Source organism: Bidens hawaiensis, unplaced genomic scaffold (assembly GCF_021521415.1).
Source record: "Bidens hawaiensis isolate Kalapana, Puna unplaced genomic scaffold, B.hawaiensis_p1.1 tig00048384_1, whole genome shotgun sequence".
In the NCBI taxonomy this organism is placed as follows: Eukaryota; Viridiplantae; Streptophyta; class Magnoliopsida; order Asterales; family Asteraceae; genus Bidens; species Bidens hawaiensis.
Genome location: NW_027498670.1, coordinates 13,051 through 27,445, shown reverse-complemented (window position 1 = coordinate 27,445; position 14,395 = coordinate 13,051).

Here is a 14,395-nt window from a genome sequence, read left to right as displayed (position 1 = left end):
CAGCTGTTCCAGCAAGGGAGGAAGAAGAAAAAGTTTTTTCGGTTAGGGTTTGATCGTGTGACGACAAGGAAAGGAAGAAGACATAAGAACCAAGTCTCGGGGAAAAATTGTTTTTGCCAAAAATGATCTTATAAACATATGTTATTGCACAAATACTAACCATCATATATATTATAATTAGCCCCCGTTCTGAAGAATATATTATATTATATTCAGTTAACTTTTTAAATAAAGTAAATTGACCTCATAAAGCAAGATAGTTCACATAAATTAATTTAACCAAAATACAAGCATAAAACTGATCGATGCGTGCTAACCAGCATGCGTGTGCAATCTAAACTGCACCTGCGTGCGAAAGCCAACCTGCGTGTGCGAGTTGAACTGCACCTGCACGCGCGAGTTGACCTGCATTTGCGAGCGTTGTAACACCTCAGCTAAAGCGGAAATGCCTGAGTGTGACGTACAGATTGCTCAAACACACGTGACACTATTAGGTGACCATAATAACATTATTTCATTTAAATCATCATGTAACACAAGTTTATCAAATAATACAAGTTGAAACAATAAATAAAATAAATGATAAGTTGTTCTTTGAATATCCTATAGGCATGCTATGTGTCTTCTAACTTTCATCCTCGTATCTTTACACCTGTAACATATGTATAAAATAAAGTCAGCTATGAACATAGCTGGTGAGCTCCCACAGTTTTATATACATAAATAAAAATCATACAATTCATGGACAAGTGATAAACGAGTAAGTAAAGTCCTTTCCAGTTGTTATCAACCAACGTACTCGAGTAATCGCGCAAGTAAGGTCCTTTTCAGTTGGTAGCAACCAACGTACTCGGATAATGAGGCCCTTTTCCACTCGATACAAATGGACCTGAGTGCAAAGGGGAGCGTATGATCATACTTATTGAGCCAACCACTCAGCAAGTAATTATGAGCAAGTAATCAAGTAACATACAAGTCCATATAGTGAATTGTAGTTTGTAATCAAAATCATAAATACTTGAAGTTTTGTAGGATATATATGCCACCCCAAAATATGAAAACGTTTAAAAAAGGGGTTGTGAGAAACTCACCTCGAACTCGAAGAAACTATTGTAGTATAAATCGAAGGCATGATAACGAAACCGAAGCAACCGAAAATGCGTTAAAGGATCCGACACGATTGAACTTCTCGAACTATAAATGATAATAAATACAACAATTTAAAGACCAACTAACGGAATTATACGGTTTAATTATTTAGTTAAAGATGACGTGTTTATTATTTTAAGGCGTGGATTAATTTAATATTATACTTTTAACACTAACATGAGAGTTGCGATATTACGTTGTACGGATTTTAAATGAGAATTTATATCGAACAATTATAATTAAGTTATTTAATTAAACTTAATGAATTAAAAAGATAACGAGTTTTTAGGTTAAGGAAAACGAATTATGGATTAATATTACCGAATCAAGGTTTAATGGTTTAACAGTTAACGAATTAAAGTTCAACGAACGAATTAAAATTAACAAATTAAAGTTGACAAGTTAACGTTAACGAATCATGATATAAACTAATTTTAAATGATTTAACGAAATATCTTATTTACATATTATTTAATTAATAATTTATTATTAATACATGAACTTTAATATTTATGGGATACGGATTTTAAGGGTACAAATTTTATATCAAAAACGATTACGTTGGTGTATTATAAAGATTAACGAATGCAATAATAGTATAATATTATATTAACGAGGTTAAAGTTAACGAACGGTTTTAACAGTTTAAGTTAACAAATCAATATTAATGAAAAATGAATTAACATTGGCGTTTTAACGAGTTTGGAAGTCGGTTTAGTAAGGGAAATGGTGAAATATAATTTATATTTATTTTATAAAAATTTTATTTGGTTTAAAAAAAATTATTTGATTTATTATGGTTTTTAATTAATTAATTTATTTATTATACTTAATAAAAAGTGTTAAAAAGAATATGAAATGCTAGTCTGACCCGGGTTTTGAAACCAGGTCCTTCTGTTGCTCTAGTTAAGGACCTCGCAAACCAACCAGTTGCTCTAGTTATCAACTAAGGCTAGTAATGAAAATAAGTATATATATATGAATAGTCAAGTTCATCTTCTTCACCATTCAAACCCTAGGTTCCAAAACTGTTAATCCGCCCCATGTATGAAGAATATAGGTTAGGGCTTTTGATTAGGTTTGAAAAACATACATAAACCTTATATTACTCACCTGTTACTGTAATGAATTGAAGGTGAAAGATGTCATGGCCGGAGACGAACCCTCGACGGATTATTAACGATTTTGAGAGTGTTTTAGGTTAGGATGATGGTTTTCGCATGTTTATGTGGGGGTTTACATCTTATTTATAGTTGTAATTGAAACGTAAACTCGTTAATTATGTGTTATTGCAATTTAATATTATTATTGACGAATTACCGGGAATTATGGTGCAATTAACTGTTGATTATAGATTGTCTCTGATAGATTAAGTCGTTAGGAAAGTAAACGTTTACTTGGTCAAAGACGCGTTCTACGGCGAGAAATAAGGTCGCCGGAAGTGGATTCCGGTCGCCGGGAAAGAGCAACCGGAAAAACGGGACGGTGGGATGGCTGGGGGGTTGGGTTTCATTAAAATATAATAATTTAAATTAAAGTTTCACTTTTCACCCCTCAAGTTTCATATTCTATTTAAATAAAAATTAAACTAAATTTTCAAATTGAACCCTTGAACTTTCTAATATTTTAAGACTAGTAATTTAAGGTAATATACGAATTGAATCCGAACTTTGATAATGTTCGTAATATACTCGAATGGTTTGTAATTTGTTTAAATCTTTAACGCTTTAAACTTTAAATCCCGAAGTTAAGCTTATTGAATAAAATGAAGAGAAAACGAACAAGCGATAAACGTAAGCCCTTCCGAATATTAAATCAACGATGCACGTTAAACATGGATACAATAAAACGACTAAACGGCTCGTTTAAACGAATACAAATATGAATTCGAAAGTCATATAAATACACAAAACAAACTTGAGGAATATGTATTTATACATATATATATACCAAAAATTTTAAATGGATCAGGTTTTCGGGTTTGAAAATTAACAAATGTTACAAACGTTGACCCAAACTGAACCTATGTATAAAACTCATTTGCACGGTGTGAACTGATGTGCATGTACTAACCAGCATACACACACCTGCACATCAGCGCATGCACAACTCACCAGCACCTACACGGTTCAGCTCATCAGCGCTGACCAGCACGGGCCAGCATGCTGTGCAAGCGCGGGCTGACCAGCATGCTCGTGCGTGCAGGTCTGGTTCAGGTCTATGGATACATTATTGACTCAATTAAAAAAGGAAAAAATACGGAGTCTTATTATATTATTAAATTGATTGAAAAAGCTACGAGAGAGGGCCTTAAATAGAAAATGGTTCATGTATGTTTACATTTTATCTTTCTTATGGTATTTTTTTCTTCTGTATTTTGTTTAAATGATTATTTGTTAATTAAATGTTTTAGTGTTATCAATAATCTAGCGGATGGGAATATGGATGCTATGTAATGAAGGCCATGCATGATATTGTGATTCGTTGCAAAGAGAAAATCGTGAGTATATTTTATACACTTCTATCACACACACACAAACACATACTTGTGCATTATATATATATACACACACACATACATACATACATAGTGTGTATACATACATATATATATATATATTTTTTGTAAGCTAACTTTTATATGTTATAGATAATGCATACTACAAGGGCCCTTATTCAATATGAAATTGACCAATTTGTTGAAGATGCATTAGAGAAATTTATGAAAACTATTAACATCGATTGAATTTGGCTCCACATTAGGTCAGTTATTTGAAGTGTAACTTTAAGTTTTTTTTTAAGTATTAATGCTAAAATTTTGACTTTTTTTTAAACTTTTATTTTGTATAGTTATGGTCGGGATTTTACATTCATTCAAGGATAGAAGTATCTTCACTGATTTAGCTTTCAGTAGTTCTTATCGGTTCCCATGGTCTCATCAAAGCAGCTCTTGTTTGTGATCACAATGTTGAACTATGAACTATGTAGAAATATTATATGGTTAATGGTGTTTAATGTTTTGGTTATGGATTGTTTTCCTGATGTAGAAACACAGATGCATGAATTCTAGTTGCTGCTTTAAATATATTGGTTTTTAATATCCTTATGTATGATTATGCTTGCTTTTTGAATATCCTGTTTTTTTATATACAAACCGCTACATTTAATAACATTAGACCCGTGTACTTGATAATAATTAAGCGTTGTATTTGATCAATTAAGCGTTGTATTTGATCACATAGAACCGCTGCATTCGATAACATTATAATAATTAAGCGTTGTATTTGAATAATTAATCTGTTGTATTTGATCACATAGGAATGTTGTTTTTGAATAATTAAGCCGTGTATTTGATCACATAGGAATGTTGTTTTTGCTAATAATTGAACCGTTGTATATGGCTTTTTCTTTCCTTTTCTGAAAGATCTTTTAAAACGGTTCTACTTTACTATTTAGAACGGTCTTAGCCTTTTAAAACACATATATTTAAAGCGGGCATTGAATCGCTTTAATTGTGCTTAAAACCGATGTAAAAGACTTGTTTTTATGTAGTAGTGACCTTTTGCAGACCTTAGTAGATCTCAGAAGTGGATGGACCAAGTTTGCACCAAGAAGAGTTTGCGCATATGTTTTTTTAATGAAACGTATTCGAGAAAACAAATAGTCTGCAGATGTCACTGCCCAGCGCAGACAAAAAAGCCTGCGCAGACCTTTTTCAGAAAAACAAACAGCACCTTAGTTTCCTCCCTACTAACCTCCACATCTCGTTAAACCCTCGCTAGCTGTTATCACCCCTTTTCCTCTGTTACCTTCACGTAGCATGATATCTTTACGTAGTAATGCTTCTCCCTCCCCGCAAAAACTCCATCGTTACAACCATCTCATCACAATGGGTGGTATGTGGTTTCCACACTCACTTGTCTTAGTTGTCTAAATTTTCATTTCTGTACTCATGCAATAACTTTTTTTACTATCCAATTCTAATCCATTTAGAGAAAGAAAGTATTTTTAACGTCACACATTTTACTTATGTTTGCATTAATTAAATAACAAACATATTAGGGGACGCGTGTGAATTAGATGAACACAAAACGTACTACCCCCACATGATAACGAGACAGAAAAGGCCAATGACTCAATTAGTTTAAAAGGACGTAACCAAAAACTGGAAACACTCGTTCGGTGCTTCTTCCCACTATCTGGCGATCTTGTCACCTCAACTAGTAAGTGATTCATACATGCATACCAATTTTCTTTTTCGATGATTAATAGTGAAGTGATATATGCATATGCACATACTAATTAAGATACTACCGTTGGCAGCCTGGCATACTCCATAGTTATTATTCCTCAACCACCGACCACCAGTTTTTTTATACCGCATCGGCCACCACAGCACCATATTATCTCAGCCCACCACCATATTACTAGCCACCCATAATATCTCGTCATCACCTTGGCAGATGCGGCAGTGTACATGGTTGTGGTGGTGATGATTGCACGCGTTGATGAACTGTAGGGGTGGTGGAGGTGGTGCCGATAGGCTGTGGTATATTGGCCGGTGGCCCCAAGCATGGTAAGCCGGACACCCGGCTGGCTACGGTTTTATGAGGGCACAAAATCTTAATATTAAATATATATAAACGAAACTTTTAAAAGCTGTCATATTGCATTTGACCCGAATTCACGTGTAGGGGCATCACCAAACCCAAATAGCCTTAAACGGGTTATAACATCTAATTAAATGAAAAATTAATCTCACCAAATATTTGATATGAAAATCTTATAAAAGATGAATATACTAAAAATTAATATCCGATCTTTAAAAAAAATATTATTTATAACGAAAAAACAGTTTTATAGTAAAAAAAATAAGCGGATCATGGGTCTCACTAAACCCAGATAGCCTTTAAACCAGTTTATAGCATCTTATTTATTTGTGAACCCCTTTTATCTTCAAATCCTAAATATATAATTAACTTCCTTGCAATAAATAAAATTAAAATTCAAAATTATATATAAATATTATAAACGAATAATGTAAAACAACCCAGTAATACGGGGGATAAAAGCTAGTATATATATATATATAGGGGTAGGATCCAGTGAAAACTCCTCTTAAAGAGAAACTTAAAAACTCCTAAAAGCTCATAAAAAACTATTTTTAACTTTTTTTTTTATTTTTTTTAAGTTTCTTTTTTTTTCTATTATTCTTATATGTTGTTATTGGTTGCAAAAAAAAAAAAACTCTTGTCGGTAACCTCGTCGGTGTAGTGCACATGTGTAATAGTGTGCATTGCATATATGCAAAAGTGTTTGTATTGCATAGAATACAACACTATTGCACATATTTGATGCACACTATTGTATATATGCAATATAAGACTAATACGCACATCTTAGTACGTATGTGTAATACAACATTAACGCACATGCGCACTACATCGACTTTTACTTTATTATTATTATTTTTCATACAATACAACAGTACACAACATATACAATACAAAAATATTGAATATATGCAATTAAACACTATTAAACTTAAAAATACATAGTAATACACATGTGTAATACAACGGTATCGCACAGTAATACGTATGTGCACTACAGCGGATTTTTTTTATTTATTTTATTTTTTTCGAGTAAAGGGTAAGAAATTATAAGAATAATGGCAAAAACAGAATTTTGAAAATATTTTTTTATTTTTAATTAAAAATAATTTTTTAGAATTTTTTAAGTTTTCTCTGTAAAAATGAGTTTTCTCTTTATCCTCTCTCTCTCTCTCTATATATATATATATATATATATATATATATATATTACGGGACAAGATCAAAGATAAAACTCATTTTTCGAGAGATAATAAGAGAATTATAAGTACAAAAATAATTTTAGTTTTTTTATTATATATATTTTAAAAATTATTTCTTTTTTCATCCTTAAATTTACTCTTCACCAAAAAAAAAATAAAAAAATAAAAGAAAAAAGTCGATATAATACCTATATGCAACATTTTGTATACCGTTTATGGAATAGTTTGGTACTGCATATATGCAGTACAACACTATTCTATAAATGCATTATATGACTTTTTTCTTTAACCTATATCAACATATAATAAAGTTAAAAGAAATTAGTTATAAATTTTTTTTTTTTAAATGTTAAAATTATATCTTTATTAATTGTCTAGTTCTCTCTTTAAGAGAAATTTTCTCTTAATCCCACCCATATTTATTAATATATATATATATATATATATATATATATATTAAAAATATAAACCAATTATTGGGCCCTTCATATAAAACGTAAAACCTTAAAACTTATTGGACCATCTTTTATAAGAAAATATTAAAACCTCATAGTTATTGGTTGGCCCACTGAAAAGTTTATCCCAACTTTAGATAATAATAATAATAATAATAATAATAATAATAAATTTACATTAAATTTTTTTATATAATTCGTTCGGCATTTTTTTCGTTTAGCTATTGCGGTACGTCATTTTAATACTATGATTTGTTATGTTTATTTCTGTTATATATGTTAATTGTAGTGAAAAAAAAAGTTTGTATCATTAAAACTAGGCCTATGTTGGTTGTATGTATGTGACAAAAGAGCATCTATGTTTAAAAAACATAAATTAAGTATAATCTAGATTAATTTTATCTATATATGCACACTCATATAATTGGTATATGTAATTGAACACTATATGGCTCGGACTCCCTAAAGCTCTTAGGGGTCCTTAATAACTCGAGCTTGACAATTCAAATTCGTTAACTCGCTTGCTAAGGTTCGAACTTAATAAAAAATTGACTAGAAATAGCTCAAGTAGCTCGATAGAAGCATAGCTTGTTTGTCATTCCACATTGGTTACATTTCGGGTTAAAAGCCTTAAATTTGGGTAATTAGGGTTTTGTCAGACTTGTAATCCACTTGGTATTCAATTAGGAAAGTAGGTCACCAAATCCAGTTTGTTCATATGAGCGTGGGTACTAATACACTAGATTACTAGAATTTGTCTATGTAGCATTAGACCATCCGAAAGTAAAAACATTTTAAAACATACCCTGAGCACGTTAGATAATAATAATAATAATAATAATAATAATAATAATAATAATAATAATAATAAAACTCTTACTCCAAATTCCTCTTTATGGTAAAATTGTCTTGCCATTCCCACTTTGATGGGGTGAAAGGTGGTAAGATGGTTAAGGTGTGAAATAGGAGATTTAGAGGTTCAAACTCCACAGTGTGCAAATATTTAATCGTTCAAAAAAAATAAAAAATCTAAAAATATTTACAAGGCCACTCCTAAATTTGACCCACGAAACCGCCCAATAGTTATATAACTTATATCTGCCAAGAAATGCCACATCACACCTTAAAAATTAAAAATCTAAAAATATTTACAAGGCCACTCCTAAATTTGACCCATGAAACCGGCCAATAGTTATATCCGCCAAGAAATGCCACCTCACACCTTAAATGTGTATGACGTAGGACCCGCTAATTGAGAATTTAAAAGCACTATCTAGGTCATCTATAATGGTTGAAGAGATGGGTGTCAAGGAGCACTAATATGGCAGCGCTTTCAGGCGTTTTACAGGAGCTACACCATGCCGTAGGGGACATTTGGGGCGGACACAAATACCGAACGAAAATAATTTGACAAAAAAAACATATATGATATTTAAATATGTATCAGTATAATATAAAAATATCTCGATTAAATATGTCCACTACATGCTTTAATCTTTTGGAAATGCTTGATAACCTTTTCACTTGTAATATTGAGAAGTTCATCTACTTCTACATCACAAATCACACAATCAACAAAACAATCAACACATTTAAACAAAACAAAATAACTATCAGTACATCACAATTCCAAATGAAAAACAAATCACCTTGTTTTTGTGAAGACATCATCAATTCCAATTTCAAATGATCAAATCACCAACGCAATGTATTTATGTAACTTAGCAATTAAATATATATTCAAATCTAGTTAATTATCAAGACTTAGAGATAAGAAAAATACAAAAAAAGATGTTAAACTTACTAAATTGGGCTTCAAATCTTACCACTGTAAATGATTATTCAAACTTTGAAGATGGTGAATTATTTGTATATGGTCGATCAGTTGATGCAATCACGTTGCGAATATGGGAAGTCCGATTCAGAAGTCGGGTAGGGGGCAGCAACTCACCCAAATTAACTTTAATTGTTGCGGGCTTTGGCCTATCAAAATTATATCTTGGGCTTAATGGTGAAGACTCGAGAGATTTGAGCTCGTATAGCAATAAAAGTAGGGTTTTCTAGAGACACCCAAGAAAGAGAAAAAAAATTAGGAGACACCCAACCTATCCGTCGGGGATAAGTGGGGTGTCTCCTTAAAAGTCGTTTTTTTGATCTTTTTTTTTTGTTTTTTTTATTTTTTTTGTTTTTTTCTTTTTGTTGTCCTTTTTTTATTTTATTTTATTTTATTTTTGTTAGTATTTTTTTTTCAAAATACTTTTTTTTTATTTTTCATTTTCAACAATCAGATAATTAATTGGCTTGATTTTAAAATTGCAACGAAACAATATAAATAACAAGATATTTATATATATATTAAATCCATTACAACGAGTTCGTACGAAAAAAAACAAAATGTAAAAATCAATCTAAACTGCAGCACCACCTGTGTTTTTGTGTCGTCTGCTGTTACACCCCAACTTAAGTCGGAAATACCGTGGCGCGAACAAATTGCTCATAACTCAAATACACTAACAATAATAATAATAATAATATCATTAACTATTTAATTTATTTTATCCAATCAAATACATCAGTTCAAACAACCAAACAAAACAAATATCCGATAAAATAAAATAAGAAAAAATTGTTAATTTATTTAAGTATCCTAAAGTCCAGCATCTAGGTTTCTTCATCAACTGACAATCATCCAACAATAGTGTCTGCAATTGCGTAAAAATAATATAGGTTGTCAACAAAGTTGTTGAGTGAAAAAACCACCAATTTGATATATCTTACTATACTAATAAACAAAAATAATGATGCTTGGATGTTCTAACAAATTCAATCCTAGCATAAAATTCTCTCTTAATCATCTAATATCTCTTCTCCTTAATCCATGTTATCCATGGTTCATGGGTGAAAATGATTTGACCCATAAGTTGCAACATTTTCAATATATTTTTATATATTATACACACATTAATGATTATTTATAACAATTTAATACCTAAAATATAATTATGCCCGATGTATACCTTGCTTTTTACTAAAAAAAATCAACATTTTATTTAACAATAAGGGCTCGTGAACTCAATATTTTTAGAATCCTGCAATTCATGTTTTTTTGAAAAATTATTATCCAAGTTGTTTGTTTTTGGAAACCATCAATTCCGTATTTTTTTATTTCATAAATATTTATCACATACACAATTTCAACAAAAGAAAAATAGAATCATATACAAAGATAACTTTTCATTGTAGTTATTTTCATATGACATGTACCAAATCAAGTTATGTACTTATATTTCTTTGGTTTTTTTATTGTTGTGAATTCGTTTTTACTCCTTCTTTGAACTCATAGCAGTATTGAACTCATAGGAATATTTAATCATCTTCTATGTTTTCTATATGAATGTAAAAATTTCTTTTTTACCTTTTATTTTGTATCTTTATTTCAAATAATTGACTTTATTAGTTTTTTTTTATTTGGCAAGTCCTGTGTATTACACGGGTTCAAAAGCTCTTAATAATACTAAAACGAACAAATCATGTGTGTTAATGTGAGTAATATAATTGATATAACATATAAGTGTCGTTTGGCCATGATTTATCGAACACAATCAATGGCTACTAAGACGGCATAAATAAGAAATAGAAATATCGTTTGGCCATGATCCAACGAAAACGATCTATGGCTACTAAAACGGCGTATGATCTTACTTAATAAGATAAACTATGATGGATCTCTACGAATGTGATAAATTAAACAAATAAGCATATTGCACATAACATCAAATTGCATACTACACAATAAGATAATAATGATTCGTGGTTTGACATTTGATATGAATAAACATTTAATGTCACACCCCGATCTTGGGCTTAGGAGTGTGACTATCAGTTGATACCTGTTTTGTAAATATATCAGAGTAGCGGGTTCATTTTAGCGGAAGTATTTAAATATTAAAATATTAATTTACATTATCAAAATTACTCGGGAATTAAACACCCGAGTTTCAGTTTTACAAAACAGTGATATTAATAATACAAGGATTTATAAGTATTCAAAATGAGCCATCTCAAGCAATCTTCTATGACTCCAATCCTTGTATACCATCTACTGTCATCTAATTACCTGCAAGGGTGGGAAAAACACGTCAGCTATATGCTGGTGAAACGTTGACTCGATAAAACATTTCTAACAGTCGTTAATACAAATATAGTTTTCTGTTCACAATCTCAGCAGGAACGCCTGTCATTCCCGGGATTTGTACCACTGCCCTACACACACAATTCAAAGGTTCCTCGAGTACATAGCCCCTGTTCGGAGACAACCTTCCCCTAGGCTATGTAACCCTTATGGAGAACTGGTTATGACTGACTTAGTTTTGCATGCCAATTATCAGTTATGTTTGGATCCAGACACATGTGTATTCGGTCTGAGTTGCTTTTTATTATCTATTTTGTATTATAACGATTTTAGAGATTATATCTCATGCAAACATTTATCAGACTTTTTGTAATAAACAACCAGTCTATTACCAGAGTAAAATCAGTTCAGACAGAAAAAGGTTAACGTGTTCACCTTATATTATCAGTTGGAAATATCAATCTCCTTGGCTTCAGTATGCTATTAACCTATATATATAATAGGTATGCATGAGTACCTAGTTGGTATTATTCAGCAGACTTTAAGTCTGTTCCAATTCAGCAGACTTGAGGTCTGATCAGTAGACTTGAAGTCTGATTCAGTTCAGCAGACTCGGTGTCTGATCAGCAGACTCTTAGGTCTGACCTAACCTTAGTATAGTTATAGTCGTTTTATGAAAATACTTTAGATTTACATATGACATTTGGAATAGCACGCTTTGGCCTAATAAAGGATATCACGTTGGCAAACTTCTCCAGGTAAGCAAACGGGTCCCGCGGTTGATTGGGATGTATACAAATTGCTTTCCTTAGGCAAGAAGAGTCTATGAATGATATCCCCCTTCCAGTTTTTACGTGCCCGTCAAAATAATAGTTTTGATAACATTACTTCACGTGGAAGTAACATCTTTACTTTGTAAAACATTTCTTGAAAAGCAGTTACAGTTTAATGACTATATCATTAACTAGGTTCTAATAACTATATAATAAAGCAACTTAATGAAGTAACTTAACCTTAACCCTACCTTAGTCGGCTAGTTGGTATGAAAACTAAGAAAACAGCAGCAACTCGGCTCGTGCTTCATTTATAAGGTCAGCAACTCGTTATGCAGTGTAACAATACCTCGTTTCTTCACGAAAACAGCCCACGGCACCCTAGAACACGTTTGGCATGATTCCCTGGGTTAAGTGTGTGAAAATCAGTGTGAAAATGGGATGAATGGGCTGAGTTCGTGGCTTCCCTATTATAGCCGATTTTGTGCCTATGGCGGTTCGTGATACGCAAAGTTGCATGTACGGCGCCGCAAAATTAACCCCGTGCTAACACGTGTCGCCTCATCACTGGATAACGTTGAATTGTGTGCCAGCAACTTCGCGATACGCGAAGATGTTCTTCTTTGCATCTTCGCGATACGCGAACTTGCAAAAGTTTCAGAAATTCCATTTTCAGTCCTTCTATTTACAGATTTGGCATTTTTAGCCCTTTAACTTTCATATTTGACATTTTTGACCCAAAACTTGATGGGGTATTTTTCACGGTGTTACATTTAAGTTGGTATGCATAAAGCCCCCAAAAGTGAAAATGGGGATGGTGATTAACTCACCTTAATGAATAGGCATATTGCGCATAACATCAAATTGCATACAACACAATAAGAAAATAATGATTCATGATTTGAGATTTGATATGAATAAACATTTAAGTTGGTTTGCATAAAGCCCCTAAAAGTGAAAACGGGGATGGAGATTAACTGACCTTAATAAATAGGCGAGATAAATAATAAAATAAGAAAAATAAACGAGTCCCGAGCTTTTAACGTGTTGACTAATCCGATACGAACAAACCTGAAACCTTGAGACAGTAAAATAGAATTAAAAGCGAGAAGATAGCTACTAGAATCAGGTCAAACGGATGTATAAAACTCAAGATATAAAATATTTAATGTTTAGGCGAGCTGGTACTGTTCAGAATCTGAATTTCGAATATGGAGTCAGGTTCTGGTCAGTACACTCAAAATGTCAAGACAGACATAAACGTCTCCTGGCCCTAAAACTAGTTTTGACCAGAAACAGTAGTAATTGATTAAACACAATAATTGACTTTTATGACCCTAAATGGGTCGGGATCAAATTGAACCACGAAACTCCCTAAATCACTGAAATTGATTGGGGTCTTTTGTTTAATGAACAAAAACACACAAAATCACAGAAGACAACTTACTCGAATGATGGTTAGAATGATAAGAAAAATCGAGTCAAAGGCTTTTGAAGAAGAAACTAAGCTAGCACCAAGAGAATATCATGTATGATTAGCTGCCTGAGCTACCCATTTAGCCGCTAATTGCCCTGCACGACCTGGACCGTCTCCAGGCACAAAGCATGCACATCGTCCAGAAGATTGACTGGCATGACAGGCTGGTCACTGCTTTGGTTGTACAGACTACCGCCGCCACGTTTCAACCACGAGGCGAGCACGTTAGGCGCCCACAGGAGGACAATGATGCTGGGGATAGGCCGGCCACACGCAGACCAGACAACGACGCGGGCGGTGCCAGCCACACGAGGCGAGCTGGACCGTCTTGAAAACAAATAATATAAAAGAAAGTATTTAAAAAAAAATTACTAATACAAAACTAAGTGAGCTAGTGAATTGACTTGTTTAGTTAAATAAGGATGTTGATGTGAATGTCTTAGACTAAGTTAGCTAGTGAATTGACTTGTTTAGTTAAATGCTTCTGGGTCAATCTTAATGAATTAGCCCAAACAATACTCTTTAATTTAATAGTTCATGCACGCCAATGATCCCCAGCCTAAGTGGATAAGGTAAAACGCCCAAAAGACTTCA